Source organism: Leptonychotes weddellii, chromosome 6 (genome assembly GCF_054177405.1).
Source record: "Leptonychotes weddellii isolate Sample4059 chromosome 6, ASM5417740v2, whole genome shotgun sequence".
NCBI classification, from domain to species: domain Eukaryota; kingdom Metazoa; phylum Chordata; class Mammalia; order Carnivora; family Phocidae; genus Leptonychotes; species Leptonychotes weddellii.
The window spans coordinates 119,248,306-119,264,756 of record NC_138374.1 but is presented as its reverse complement, the minus strand read 5'-3'; the positions used below and the strand labels follow the sequence as shown (position 1 = coordinate 119,264,756).

Below are 16,451 nucleotides of genomic sequence, written 5' to 3'. Positions count from 1 at the left end.
GGAATAAAGTTCCGGAAGGAAGAGACTCTCTGACTTCAAATGACAGCTTAAATAATTTGGAAATATTATATGTAATATCTGTTATTGAGGGAAGAGGTTTCAGACACCTATACATTGATAAAATATTAAGAAATCATTCTGAATAATGAATGATGCCAGTTGGAGGAAACAATAGTTTAAATCTTGGTCATGGAATATATTGTAGGGTTTTGTCTGTATTTATTAGACCGAAAAGCCTAACTGAGTTCTATGAAGGCTTGTATTGTTTTGAAATGTACAGGGACAAAGAGAATACGAGACAGTGTCTGCCAACCATTTAGCCTACATCTCTGCAGCGTGCACAGTGCAGCATTGAGCCTATCCTACAATGCTGTTATTGTTCAAGTTCGTGCTTTTACTCCATTTGGTCACTTATGCAATATTGAAAACCTTGTATTCTCACAACAATCTTTATTATTAGCCAAATCTAAGATAAGTAAGTCTGTTGATTTTTCAGGTTTCCTTAGAGACTTAAGAATCAAACTTTCCATTAAATCTGAAGTAAAGCCTACAAAACATGTTATCTTCATAGCTTTCTTCTTTATTGGAACTTGGCATATCTTGGCTTGTTATCTGCTGTGCTTGGGTTACATGTATTCCGTTGCATTCTGTGGTGTGTCCCTATTATTCTGAGAGTCTGAATTGAATTAACTAATCATTAATGGCTCATATTGTCTGAGAAATTGGAATTTAAACTGATGGGAATTAGTAAGAATAGTCTTTAAGAAAAAGAAACAAACTCCAGGAAAACTAGTATTCACTGTTGTGGTCAGGCCTTTTGTGAAGTCTTTCAGTTCAATTTCCCATAAAACATAATGCTAATGAGGCAAAGTTCAATTTCCCGAATAGCATTTTGACATTCCTGTAACTTCCTATTGGCTGATCACAGTTTAAGTATGATGTGGCACCTACATATTCTCTATCACAAGAGGAATGGTGAGAATGGTACAATGGACAGATTGATTCAGATCCACCCTATTATATATTAACTCATTAATTTATTTGCCGATTCAGTATTTACATTTATTTATTTAATTATTTATTTATTTAAATTTTATTATGTTAATCACCATACATTACATCATTAGTTTTTGATGTAGTGTTCCATGATTCATTGTTTGCATCTAACACCCAGTGCTCCATGTAGTATGTGTCCTCTTTAATACTCATCACCAGGCTCACCCATCTCCCCATCCCCCTCCCCTCTAGAACCCTCAGTTTGTTTCTCAGAGTCCATAGTCTCTCATGGTTTGTCTCCCCCACCGATTTCCCCCCTTTCATTTCTAAAAAAAAAAAAAAGATAGTAGGAAAGGAGAAATGAAGGCAGTATTTACATTTTTTAAACATAATTGTTTAGAGAATTTGTTTCCAGACCATATAAGGTAGGTACAGAGAAAAGGAGTTATAGTCTCTGCCCCCAACTAGTTCACAGCTGAGTGTGAGATGAGTAAGTGAAGTGTCACAACCATAGTATAGAAAGAATTACCATAGCATTATGGGTAGGTAGAAACACAAAGGAGGGTGCCAAAATCTGGTCCAGCAGGTGAATTAGAAAAATCATCTTCGAGTGGGGAGTAGCGCCTCAGCAGAGAAGTAGCTGATAATGAGTTAGGTAAGGAAAGAGGAAGGAGGAGTTTGTCCACACAGTGGGAACAAAATATATAAGGTGAGCAAAATCATACTGCATTTGGGAAAGTAGTTTGGCATTGCTATTGCTATGTAAGGATGCTTCTAGGTCATGGTGGTAGATGAAAATGAAGTGGTAGGCAAAAATTAAATGTACTCTAGGCCATTTCTTTAACCTTTTGCCCCCCAAAATATCTCTCAATACCTATTATTACCTCTAATTTTTTCCCCTCATCTCCTTGATTTTATTTGCTTTTTCCTATTATAGAAGACAGTTTAGTTCAGATTCAGTTCTGTCTGGCTTCTCCCTTGGGGAATGTCTTTTGAAATTGTTTTTTTTTTTTTTCTTTGAGTTCTGGATTGTGACTTCTGATAATGTTGGCACCATCCACGTCTGTATTTTCTCAGATCTGAGAAGTCAGCTTGGGTGCTTGCTATGAAACAGGTTACAGAGTAGAGGAAAGTTTGAGAGGCTGGGTATGCTGGTTTGAGTTTACTAAAGAACATGACATGAGATTTTATTTTAGAAACCTCTTCCTGGTAATGATATTTGGTAGTCAGAAGTGATAGAGACAGAATAGAGAAAAGCAGAGTAATTAGGAGGTCAGAGAATACACTGAATCAAGAAATAACAGTAGGAACAGTGAAGAAAGGATAGATTTTAAGGTACAACTAATAAAATTGCTTACAAATTGCATTTTTGATATTTTGTAGTTTGGAAATCTGAATGGATGCTGATATGATTACCTAAGCTAGAGAATATAGATAGAAAAGCAGGTTAGGGAAGAAATATTGTGGCTTCCTTTTGTTGATGAATTGAATTGGAACTGCTGGAGACCTATTCAGTGGAATTAAATATATGGTTCTGTAACCAGGAAGTCCATTCTCAATTGTAACTTGGATTGGAGTGTCATCAGTCAAGAGATAGTAATGAAGACTTTGGTATAAATAATACCCAGAAAATAGAAATAACTAAAATAAAAGAAGTACTGGTACCAAGCACTGTTCCAGTTGCTGTACACATGTTAACTCATTAAATTATCACAGTTCTGTGAGGTAGGTTCTATTTTATCATCTCTATCTTATTAATTGGAAAACTTAAAACCCAAGGAAGATAGTTGTCCAAATTATAGCAAACTGTGGAGAAGCTGAACTTCAAACCCAACTTTTCTAGATCTAGGTTCCCTTTTCTTGACTTTTACACTACACTGTGAGGATAAACAGAACGAAAGAGAAGCATCTGAATATCAGATCTCTGATGAAACACCACTATATGTGAGTTGATAGAAGAAACCATAAAGGATCTTGAGAAAGAACAAGGAAGGGATAGGAATAAGGATAAATTACTTTATAGAAACACGTGGAAGAGACTGCTATAAGAAGGAGGGAGTCGTCAATGGCATCAAATACTGGAGGAGAGCAAGGGAGTTGAAGCTGAAAAACATTTGTTAAAATAGCTTTTAATACTATTCTTGTCTTGGAAAGAATACTCCTAAATACTTAATTTTTATTTTTGCTGGGCCCAAGAATTGTGCTTCTCTGCTATCTTTGAATACAGGGAAGCCATATAATTTTCTTTGAACAGTGAAATATGGTTGAAATGATTCCTGTCACTTCAACATCTAAGTATCTTTCCACATTTCACCACATTCCCTTTTTCTGCCTTGCAAGCCTGGAAGCTAGATATGCTCCTGTTAGCTTGCTTTGAGCCCTACCCCATGTCACCTTGTATTGGGCATGTAATATGAAATGTATGTGTTAAATTACTGTAATCTAACCCATCATGATTCATCAGTAGATCAATGGCAGTTTAATTCTAAAAGTCATAATAAGCCTGTGTAGGAAAATATATCAGAGAATAAGAATATATGTGATTCTTATGCTCTTGGGAATTAAACTTAAGTACAAAAATATTTGACTAATAAAAATATCCAAGGAATTAATTAAAAACAATTTAATAAATGTAATAGACATATTTCTAAGTCAAAGGTTCTTTTTACTCTAAGTTTATAAAATCTAGTAAATGGAATATCAGGTTTATGGAGCATCACATATTTAGAATAAGCCATGGTAGCAAAAACTTTTATAAAGCTGAGCTTATAACTTCAACAATTTGTAGTGATTTTAAAATAAGTTAAAAATCCATTCTATTACAATTTGAATGTCTGTTGACACATAAAAACTTTACTATAATTCCTACAATAATATGAAATACCAAGTAGATAGAGTATTAAAAATGCTTCTGTTTCTTTCTTTGGATTTACATAGAGCTTTTAAATTTATAAAACACTTTTAAGGTACATTATTTTGATTTATCAACTGACACATGAGGTGTTTTATTAATTTTTTTAAATTAAGAAACAGGATAGAAATTCACATGTTTTATTTAAAGAGATTTATGATTATTTGTGTTTCAAATTAATATTTTTTCTCTGAAAAAAATATTTACGACCTTACAGACACATGAACTTCACTGTAGCATATTATGATACAATGAGTATTGTCATCATGAAGGAAAAGGCCAGAAAATATCTATCATGTTGTATTGGGATAGTTGATGTTTATAATTGAGAAATTTAGGCAGATAGAGCTTTAAAATATATATAAGAAATGCCCAAAGGTGATTACATTAAGTGCCCAAAATGTAAATAACATGTAGTCCTGTTTCTTAGTTAATTTTTTACTCTGTGTCTCTTCTCCCAACTGTGTGTTCTAGAATTTAATTTAAATGAGCATTAGATATGGAGCCTGAGCATAAATGTTTAATTTTATCAGTTGCATTTTTGTCTTTTTGTCTTCTTGTATATAATGTGATTTTGATTTTTTTGGGTTCATATTTCTTTGATTTCTTTGAGAAATCTATTGATGTTTTTCTACTGTAAAAATATGAAAACCAGAGATTTGGCAGTTGTGAAATATCTGGTGGTAGAAGTAGCCCAGGGGGTGGGTTGTATGGCAGACCTTGAAAGGGGAATATGGGGAAAAAAGGAAGTGCAACCAATGAAATTTCTTTAAATAGAACTTACTTATCCATTAAAGATAATGTTAAAGTTAAGATTTGAAGAACCCCACGGACAGGGAAGAATACCTTGGGTCTATTGATAAATCAATGACAGAACATGTATCCACACAGGGCTCTCATGACTTTGGGGGCCACATTGGTGGGGGAGGCAATGGGTATGACAGGGTAGTGGGAGTAGAAGATAACTACAAATGAGAATAGATGCAGGTTTATAATAGAAGACCCTGTGGGTCCTTCAGGCACTCAGATTATTTTCACAAATTTGTCATCAGTGAGGTACATGCTAGGAGACAAGAGTCCAGTGTTTGCTGCCCCATTATAGCGAGGGAGCTCCTGGCAGTAGAGACCATGTTTTGTGCATCTATAGATTTCCAATTCTTAGTACCTAAAGGAAGAAAATAAATGTCTGAGGATTTGACTTTTGTAGTATATCTCCTTCAATACAGTGGTAACAATAATGCTAAAGAAATGAAGGAAAAATGAGGGATGCTTCTGTGGCTCAGTCCGGTGAGCAGCCAACTCTTGATTTCAGCTCAGGTGATGATCTTAGAGTTGTGAGATCGAGCCCTGGGTCAGGCTCCATGCTCAGCGGGGAGTCTGCTTGAGATTTTCTCTCTCCCTTTGCCCCTCCCCCTGTTTACACATGATCACATGCCCTCCCTCTTTCTAAAAGTAAATAAATCTTAAATGGAGGAAAAACGAAAGTTTTACTAAAATTTATTATCTAGGTTTGTCGTAGTCAAGGCAAATAAAAATAATAGCCTATTAGTTAAATTGGAATTTCAAATAAATTTGAAAAATTTTTTAGTATAGATCTTTCCCAGCTATTGCCTCCATGCTTTATCTAGTGATATTAGACTTCTCTCTACCACTTTATCCCTATGTATGTTTGACTGAATTTACTGTTTTCTTTTCTCTAAACATTTCTTAATTAAAACTGATGAATGGATTATAGACATAACTTTAAGTTTTATTTTTACTTACCGACAAAAACTCTTTTGAAATTTTATTATATCTTTTCTCTCTGTAATAGTATCAGGTATAGTAATGTTTTGAGAGACGTGCTCATAGAACATGATAAAATCTACATTTTTGAGGACAATGTAAATTGACATCTTACTGCAGTTTTCATGGAATCAGACTGTGAGTTCACTGAATGCAAATAGCAATATCAAAATAACGTGAATCATCTCACATTATCCTACTCAAGCTGACAAAGCAAAGGGATTTATAGCCGTAGCTGCCATTCCTTTATTTAGACATTTATTCATCTTTTTTTCAAATATAAGTACCTACTCTCATTATTTTTATCATTTATCTTGAAAAGCTGAAACTGGTAGAACCATATTTTCTTGTGCCTAGAGCATACATACGATTTTCTGAATAGAACTTAGAAATACGTATTCAGTGTCGGTTTTAATATTTCTCTAGTTTCTTCCTGTAGGCTGAATTGGTTTATGAAGATTTAGGCTGCAAGAATCCTGGCTTATGTAGATCCTTATATACAATTTTGGGAATTTAGTTATAGAAGGCATTCTGAAATTATATTGTTGATAATGATGAGGTAAATAAAAAACTAATTGCCTTAATAAATGTCTAACTCACACCATTTCTTGTTATTCAGCCTTTTATGTCTTGACCTATTCTAAATTATTTTCCTTAACATATGCATGCAGATACAAGTAAACAACAAAGCAGGTGTGATGCGGTCTTTAATTTAGGGCCTTTTACCAGTAATATTATAAAGCAGCTCATGTGTGCTTCCTATTTATGAAAGTTTTAAACCACTTATTTAAAAAGCTTTTATATTTAAAACGCTTTTAATATTGTTTCAATTACAGTGTAACAGCTTCTGATTTTGACTGGTAGCTAGATATTATCACTTCCTATTTTAAGAAAATTGGGCTGTAAGTAATAGTAAAACAAAATCAACAGTGGCTTAAATGACTGAAAGATAACGTTTGATGATTCCATAGAACGTATGTGGAGTAGGTACTCCTGGTGCTCGCCCACCAGCTCTGAGACAGCCTGCTGTCATCAAAATGTTGGCCTTGTGTTCTCAGGTCTGATGTTTCATGGTTGCAGGTTGGCTGGTGCATCCCTAAATATCCCATCTTCCCATTCCTAAGCTCAAAGGCCTGCAGCTGTAGGGTCAGAATGGCTAAAGAACTTCCTTTTATGTTTTAATCAGGGAACAAAATGTTTCCGAAATGTTCTCCAGCAGATTTCCCTGCTTCTCTGCAGAATAGATTCAAGAGAACATGCTTAGTTTTTCCATTTTTGAGAGGCCTGCCACTTGTGTTTTATAAGCTCCATTAAGCTGCTTGTCTTATGTTCCATTACTGAGGTTTAACTGTTAGTTTCATATTCATAGACTAGAGGAAAATGGGATTGTGGTTGAAAAGTTGCATTCTAAGTGTTAAGAGATGTTTGTGTAGTTCCTGTATTCCTGTGTTTATGTTGTTTTAAATTTGAATGAAGTGGAGAATGTGATGATGTTGCTGTGAGTTGAATTTGATTTAGACATGTCTGTATTACAGCACCGAATGAAGCCAAAGCATACAACTTCAGTGGGCTGATATTTTATGCTTATGTGCCCTCAATAATTCTGAATGCAATTTTAGCACATTAGGAGATGTAAATTATCCAGAAAATGTTCTTTGTTCTGGTCAGTTCACAATAAAACTGTTTTTGCTGAGTATATTCTGAAAGGTGATTGGTTAAACTGAAATGGGTTTAAAACAAAGCCACTTGGATAATGACAAGATCAAAACTCTGGCTGTTGAGGAATATTTGAAGAAGTTAGAGATGCCTAGCTTTGAGAAGGGCAGACTGGCGCAGACAGAATTTTCTTTTGACACCGCAGGTTTGCCATGTGGAAGGAGAATGGGCCTCATTTAAGCAGCTCCTGACTATGTGTGCAAGTTTCAAGGAAGCGGATCTGGCTGAAATCTCTCATTTTCCATCAGATGAGAAGAGGATACCTGGAAGATGGTGAAGACCTCTAGAGGTTTTTTAAAACATTGATTCAGGAACTGTCTGTAAGTGATATTTTAGAGGACTCTCAGGCAGCAGGTAGCAACTAGGAAATCTCTAAAATCTCTCTAGACCCTGAACTTTTAAATCTTTTAATTCTGTGATTTAGATTATGTGATAGAGTCCAGAGCTCTGTGGAAAGGTGGGCATAGCCCTATCCAGATAGTGGGCATTGCTAATGGTAGTCTCCTGAGCTATCCTCACAGCTAACACCATCTTTGGCATCTAGCCCAGTCTAAGCCTCCGTTCTGCATAGCACAAATGTGGCTTTATCCTTTTACCAGTGTTTATTACACACTAGAAAGCTTGCACATTCCAATGAAGTTTACGTGAGACTGATGTACAGAGCCAGAATGCCAGTTCATTCATTTACAATGAGAAATAAACCTGCTAATGGAAATATATATATGCATATATATTTATGTATGGACGTTCCTCAAAAGTTGAAAATAGAGCTACCCTATGACTCAGCAATTGCACTACTGGGTATTTACCCCAAAGATAAAAATGTCGTGATCTGAAGGGGCACATACACCCCAATGTTTATAGCAGCAATGTCCACAATAGCCAAACGATGGAAAGAGCCTAGATGTCCATCAACAGATGAATGGATAAAGAAGATGTGGTATATATATACAATAGAATATTATGCAGCCATCAAAAAAAAATGAAATCTTGCTATTTGCAATGACATGGATGGAACTAGAGGGTATTATGCTAAGCGAAATAAGTCAATCAGAGAAAGATGTATCATATGATCTCACTGATATGAGGATTTTGAGAAATAAGACAGAGTATCATAAGGGAAGGGAGGGAAATATGAAACAAGACAAAACCAGAGAGGGAGACTCTTAATCTCAGGAAACATACTGAGGGTTGCTAGAGTGGAGGGGGCTGGGAGGGATGGGGTGGCTGGGTGATGAACACTGGGGGAGGTATGTACTATGGTGAGCGCTGTGAATTGTGTAAGACTGATGAATCACAGACCTCTACCCCTGAAACAAATAATACATTATATGTTAACAAAAAAATTAAATATATAATAGCTCAATAAAGCAAAAAAAAAGAGTACGGGCTATGTGGATTCTAATTCAGGTTCTCACACTTACTACTGAGGTTTTTTTTGGCAAGTTGCTTAGCCTCACTACTGTTTTTGCCACATCCATAAAAAACAATGCCCATCTCTCAGTATGGTAAGGATTAGTGATGGATTATGTCTAAAAGATCTTTGAATAATGCCTGGCACACATTAAGCACTCACATATTAGTTTTTATTAATGTTATTAGCATTACTAAAATTTCTGTCAAGTTAGTCAAGTGATTTTGTTCTGAGGGACATTGCTTTTATTTAATTTTTCAAAAAGTATTTTGGTTGTTTTTTTGTTGACATTTTGTTTTAATTTCATATGATAAGGTTAATGGCTTTATTTCAGTGTTCTTGGAGGGCACTTCACTATTTTCTGCCCACCCACATACATACCAACATCAAGCATGCAGGTAGTCAAAGAAAGAGAAAGTGTTACCGTATGCTATGATTAGTCAAGGGAAATTTCAAGATTAAATGAGTGTAAAATTTATGACAGAATTGGAAAATACCACACAAGTCCTGTAAATTGCATTAAACATTTTTTTTTAAAGGCATTTTAAGCATAAGAAAAGGTTGTATTTTATGACACTGAATTTTTTCTCTAATGCTGTATCTGAAAATAGCTTACTTGGAAAATGTGGGGTCCTTTTGGTAATCGTTTTTCATTTAGCTCAATTGAGTAAAAAAAATTATCGAGTTAAAAATCTGATGAAGAGTTTCTGTCAACAGATTACTTAATCTTATACCTGATAGATCAGGTACTAGCCTTGTCAACTTGTTCGCCTATTTGACCCTATGAGTTTGATGCTTCGTCTAATGTGGGTGGTACAGTCTAATGATTATACATATCTACTGTGCCAAATATATAACATATATTATAAATTACCATAAACTAGATGGTTTAAAGCAACGTAAATTTATTTTCTCACAGTTCAGAAGGCCAGAGATGTGAAATCGAGATGTTAGTCACGTTGTTTTCTTCTGCAGGCTCTGAGGGAGAAATAATCTGATGCTTCTCTTTCAGCTTTAGTGGATACTGGCAACGTTTGGTGTTCTTTGGCTTGTAGTTACATCACTTAAACATTTCAAAATTTATCTAGCATCTGACTATTACCTAATTCTGTAGCCATTTTCACATTTTATGGTATTTGTTATAACAGCATTCCACTTCCTGGTACCAAAATCTTTATTAGTTTTCCAGGCTGTCATTACAAATTACTATAAACCGTGACTTAAAACAGCAGAAATTTATTCTCTCACGGTTCAGGAGGCCAGTAATCTGAAATCAAGATGTCAGTCAAGTTGGTTCTTTCTGAAAGGTCAGAGGAAGTAACTGTCCCAAGCCTCTCTTAGTTTATGGTGGTTGCTGGCAATCCTAGGTGTCCCTTGGTCTATAAATGAATTATTTCCATCTCTACCTCCACCTTTCCATCACTTTATTCTCTGTGTCTCTTCTCCATTGGGTCTCTTCTCCTTTTAGAAGGACACCAGTCGTTGGATTTAGGACCCACCCCACATCCAGGATGGGTTCATCTTGAGATCCTTAACTCATTATGTCTGCAAAGACCCTATTTCCAAATAAGGAAATGTATCTGTGTTTTTGTTGTAAAGTAGAAATGAAATCCCACTTCATTAGCTTCCAGGACACTTCAGATGTACTGATGGTGTCTGACTTACAATGGTTCCACTTAGGATTTTTTGACTTTATAATGGTATGAGGTGTTAGTAGAAACCAGACTTGGAATTTTGAATTTTGATCTGTTTCCAGGCTAGTGATGTGCTGTACAAATACTCTCTGATGATGCTGGGCAGCAAGCTGAGCTCTCAGTCAGTGAGGATCAAGAGGGTAAATGACCAATCCATTTATAGTCACCCTGTACCCACACACCATTCTGTTTTTCACTATCAGTACAGTATCCAACAAATTACATGAGATACTCAACACTTGGTTATAAAATAGTCTTTGTATTAGATGATTGTGCCCAACTGTAGGCTAATGCTGGGCTAAGCTGTGATGTTTGATAGGTGGGTATATTAAAGGCATTTTTGATTTAATTATATTTTCAACTTACAATGGGTTTATCAGGACATAACCTCATCTTAAATTGAGGAAGATCTGTACATAATTTTGGGGAACACTGTCCAACCTACTACAACGTCCATTGTACTGGTGAGAAATAAGGAATGATAAGTGCTGGTGAGCGTAGATGTGTTGGTGGGAAGTTCCATTCTGATAATTAGTATATTTTTTTGAGAAGTAGTTTCATCAGCTATGTCTAAGAAGCTTGTGGAGTTCAGTGTAGTTAACATAGGATTGACATGGTCGTAATGGAAAATGGGAGAGAGTAGACTAACAAAACATATTAGCATTGAGTTTTGGGATCATGAATTTACATCTGCTACTAAGAACTTGAACTTGAGATGCCATGGTATGGCCTTCAGTGTCCTCCATGATCCTAAGTAGATTACATCTTCAGGTTTGCTGTTTGGCCTTCAACCCATAATACAGCTGCAGGAAGTTATTGCTGTTCTATAAGATTTCCTATCAAAATTCATACCTGTAAGCCTTTGGTCATTTAAAAAATTTTTAAAAATTTGGCATTCCTTCCGTACTTTTTCCCTTTATTGACAGTCTATTCAAGACAATCCCTCATGTGTAGTTATCTCAGATAGGCTGTTGTAAAATGATTCCATTTTCTGTGTTTCTAGAGCATGGCCCTTTTATATTTAGTTTATTTAATTCTTACATCTGTTATAGTTGGTAGTTAGTCTGCGTGTCTGTCACACCATCTCGACTGTAGATCAAGTAAGTGAAGGAATTGGTCACATTGAGTTTTGGATCTGCCTTATATCTAGTACATTGCATTGCATAGAATAGACATTTGATAAATGTTTTTAGAACTGAGTTGGTGACAGCTTGCTAGTATATTTATATTTTATAGTTCGTATAGTAAGATAAACCTACTGACACAAATGGTTATGGTTGTTTGCTTTTCCAGTAAAGGAGATAGATTAATAATAAACTATATCTTCTCTCTTGCCAGTAATTCTTTGATTATATGGCTGGCCAGTTTTAACATTACAAGCCAAGAACCTTGAAACAGTGCAGCAAACTGGCTTATATAAAAATTTAATTTTGTAGCTTATTTTAATAATCTTGCCATAAGATTTAACTTGTTGCTAGCAGTAGGCTTCAAAGATTGGCATTGTTTATTATTATCAGTACCCTGTTTATTTTTTCTTTTATAAATAATATCTTAATAAAAAGCTATATTTTTAAAGGCTGTATCCATACACTTGAAATCATTTACTTAATGTCTACTTTGTACCCACTGCTGTGCTTTATGTCTATCAAGGTGGGTACAGGTTTGTGTGCAAAGCATAAATCCTGCCCTCTGGGAGTTCATGGTCTTAAATATACAAGATGACAACGAATGATACCAGAGAGATATCAGTGTGCTAAATGATATGAAAGGAGTTCTTTCATGATGAATATAATACAAAAAAAAAAAAGATTTCAGTCATCTTAATTAAAATGTGCCCTACATGTTGTTATTCTTAAAAAAGCAGGTGAAATTTTTTATTTGTATTGATCTAACCATCATTTGTTGTTACTCTTAGGCCATACCCAGATTTTTTTAGGGTTCTGGAAAATTTTCTTTAAAATAGAGAAATCTGTTCTCCATTTGGAATTCACTAAAAAAGGGAAAATGCTCAATTAAACAAACTTAAAAAGTCTATAAAAACCAGTTATTTTTATTATAGGTCAATTTAATCAAGCCTTTAAAATAAATGATAAACTATGTAAAAACCTAAAATTTATTCCCTAAAATGAATATGTGGAATTTAAAAATAGACTGTTCTTTGGGAAAATAGATATATTTGGATACTAATGTCTAATGGCTAGCAAATTAGAGCATGAAAATTTATGGAAAGCATTTTTTGAGGTTTAAATTATTAGGGAAAATAAAGGAAACTAGTTTGAATAGTATTTAGTAGTTTTGATAGTATTTCCTTGAAAATAATAAAAGGCAATTTCTATCTCAAGATTTGTCCACTCTGGGCCAGGCAAGATGCTGGTCTTTAAGAATTCAATCGTGAGGGCCCAACAAGTTCCCTCTCTCCGGAGAGCCTGCATTTTAGTGGCAAGAGGTGGTATAATTATAGATTACAAAAATATGCTCAATAAAATAAATAGGATTGTGTGGTTGAGTGTAATGAGGAGACCTAACCTGATAAGATGGTCATTTAGCACTAAGCAGAGACCTCAAGGTTGAGAAAGAGCCAGCCAGGCAAAGAATCAGTGAAGAACAATTCTGTCATGTTCCACAGGTTATAACTGATTATGTTAGATCCAGAAATATCCATGCAAAAATGTACTTGTTTTTATTAGAAAGTAGAAATCGTATTTCATTATATATCTAGCTTTACTTGGTATGAACACATTATTTTTTCAAATGAATCATGGTTAATAAGGTGAAAATATGCATTTTAAAATGAAGAGTAATTTGCATTAAAATGAAGCTTGTAAAGTTCAATTGCCTATAATCTCACTAAGCCATTCTAAAATGTACTTTTATTGAGATTCAGTGTGTTACAGCATGACTGCTTGAAGAAGCACATTCTCAGTGGGGGAAAAAAAAAAAAGCAAACCTTCTAAAAACACATCCAGAAAGATGCCCTATTTAAATGTAATGACAACACAAAGAAGGTTGAGGTTTGAATTTGGAGAAGAATATTCATTAGAAATAGGTTTTCCCTTAATTATGCCCTTTTTCCATATTGTGCACTTCTGAATATAGTTTTGGGCCAGCATTGTATTTCATGATTTCTAGTTTCTATGTTACTCAGTCTTTCTATCACAATAGAGTTATTTTAAAATGTGAGGAAAAAAAAATTATGGTAGCCCTGCTGAAGTTTCTGAGAAAATATCTGCCCACTATTTCTCATTGAGAAATTTCATGATACACTTCTGCACAAAATGGTGAAATAAAGCCTGGGTGATGGTAATACCATTAGGCAGGTAAAACTGATTGCGTCACCTTACATCAGATTCATGTTGATTGCATTGATGTCTCTCCTCTGAGGGCTATTTAAAATTTTTGACAATTATTAAGGAAATAGAGAGTATGTAGTGGTTTTTGAGTACCTAGTTGTTTTATTAAGCACATATCTGTTGAATGCCTGCCATGGTCAAGGTACTTTTGTACAGTGTTTCAAATTAGTACATAATCTTTTGTATCTATCATTTAATCCCCAGAACAAATGTGTGAGATGGGTAAACACTCACACTTTATACTTAGTTTGCTAAGCCACTCGATTCTGCTAATCTCCCCAAACCTGTGTTTGTGCATCATCATTTTTTTAAATACAAGGATTTAAAAGAGGAACAGTGCTCTTTGAATTCTCTTTATTTTTTATATTACTTCTAAACACATGCTTTTTTTTTTTTTAAGATTTTATTTATTTATTTGAGACAGAGAGAATGAGAGACAGAGAGCATGAGAGGGAGGAGGGTCAGAGGGAGAAGCAGACTCCCCGCCGAGCAGGGAGCCCGATGCGGGACTCGATCCAAGGACTCCAGGATCATGACCTGAGCCGAAGGCAGTCACTTAACGGACTGAGCCACCCAGGCGCCCTAAACACATGCTTTTGAATTCTTCCTCCTTGGTGTTATTTGGACACATTTTCTAACTTCTCAAGTAAATTTTTTCATCTTTAAAAAAGGATGTTAATTTCTACCATATAGATTTTATTAAAGTTTACTATAAAGGATACAGAAAACAGTGTATAAAGTGATTATTACAGTTCCAGTTATAAAGAATAAATAATGTATGCAAAACAATGATTATAGTGTTTAACATGATAGTTTGTAGTTTCAATTTTCTGATGATGCTAATGGTATTGAAAACACTGTGATGGCATCAGAAACTCTTCCCACTTACCAGTCTTCCAGCACACCATTTGAAATGGCTTTTGGATTTTCCTGTTCCTCTCTGTTACCACAGTCAAGTGCATAATGCTGTGTATTAGGAATAATAATGATAATGAACCACTCTTTTTACTTAGCCATCCAGGTACTCTTAGCATACTAGCTTGCACTGTATCACCTCGCTCCTAAGCCATATCTTTGGAAAACAAGTCCAGTCTCACTTCCTATAGAAAAAGACCTCCAAAATCAGCCTAAGCAATTCTGACTCAAATGTGTTTTCTCTGACAGTGGTCTTTGAAAATGAAATAAATAACCATGAGAGTATCTTATAAAATGAAGCAAGTACCTCTTCCCTCTATGGCGTATCTTCAGTTGAACTCCAAATAACAAAAATAACAGATTCACAAACATTTTCAAAAATGCAGAAATATAAAATACTTATATTCAAGAGCACTATATATTAAAACAATACCACTTAATTTGAATCCATAAAAAAGTTAAAAAAAAACATTTGAAATAGCACTTACAAGAGAGATGAAACTTTTTTCTTGAGAATAGAACAAAATATATCTGGCTGTTGACAGATGGGAGAAAATTAACAGATTATGGGTATATGGTGATTTAAGAAGTGCTGAATGGCCAGTCCAGACATCTGGAGCTGTGCTGTCTATATTAGGCCACTCCTATAGGTGGCCACTAGCCATGTGTGACTATTTAGCCGTTGGAATGTGCTAACGCAAGAGGAGAAGTGTTCTAAGTGTGAAAAACACTGGATTTTTGAAGATTTAATTATAAAAAAAAAACACAGAGTATCTGATTTACATTTTATGTTGATTGCATGGTGAAATGACATTTCAAATATATTGAGTTAAATATATTACTTTTGTGGATATTAGAAAATTTAAAATCACTTCTGTGACTTGTATTGGGTTTCTTTTGGACAGTGCTGGTCTAGAGTCTAGTAATTGTATTTGTCCCTAAGGAGCTCTGTGTCATGGCCTCAGCATCCTAAGTATGTGGGTATAGCTGGGCTCTACAGTCCTTTTGTTTTCTGAATGTTCCATGATTCAGTTGTAAGTCTAGCTTCACACCCTTACAACTTAGAGAAGTCAGTACTTAACATATGTTTTACTCTTCTTGTCTATTTGTTTTCTTGTTCTGAAATAGTTTGCCTATATGCAGAGCATTTTTGTAAAGATCTTTTCCAATCTGATGTATTTTATTTTTTTTAAAGATTTATTTATGAGAGAGAGAGAGAGAGGGAGAGAATGTGGGAGGAAGGGCAGAGGGAGAGAATCTTCAAGCAGACTCTGCTGAGTGTGGAGCCCGACATGAGGCTTGATCTCAAGATCCTGAGATCATGACCTGAGCCAAAATCAAGAGTTGGCCACTTAACCAACTAAGCCACTCAGTCGCCCCAATCTGATGTATTTTAACAGACTATTTCTCTTGTGGTACAAGACCACTTGCATAGATTAATGAAAAGGTATTAATATTATTTATGCACTTTGGAATTGTACCATGACAAAGGTAGAGTTTCTCACTTAATATTTTTCATGCCACAGGATTAATGTCAGGTACCCCTTGTGATGATATTCAAATAGTACCAAAAACCTATTTTTTAAACCTGTCTTTTGTATTTGCTATTTGAGCCATTAATGAGAAAGATTAGTTTCTTTGAAGGCTGTAGTAAAAACAAAACTCTGATG

At 34.9% G+C, this 16,451-nt stretch overlaps 1 long non-coding RNA gene across 1 annotated transcript in view; it reads left to right on the top strand.

Moving 5' to 3' along the window:
• Nucleotides 1-14,461: 14,461 nt before the first annotated feature.
• The window catches only part of LOC145722067 (uncharacterized), an 81,276-nt gene continuing 79,286 nt past the window's right edge, over nt 14,462-16,451 (top strand). The window contains exon 1 of the long non-coding RNA XR_014146098.1: nt 14,462-14,512. This is a non-coding gene — a long non-coding RNA (uncharacterized LOC145722067). The remainder of the gene's footprint in view (nt 14,513-16,451) is intronic.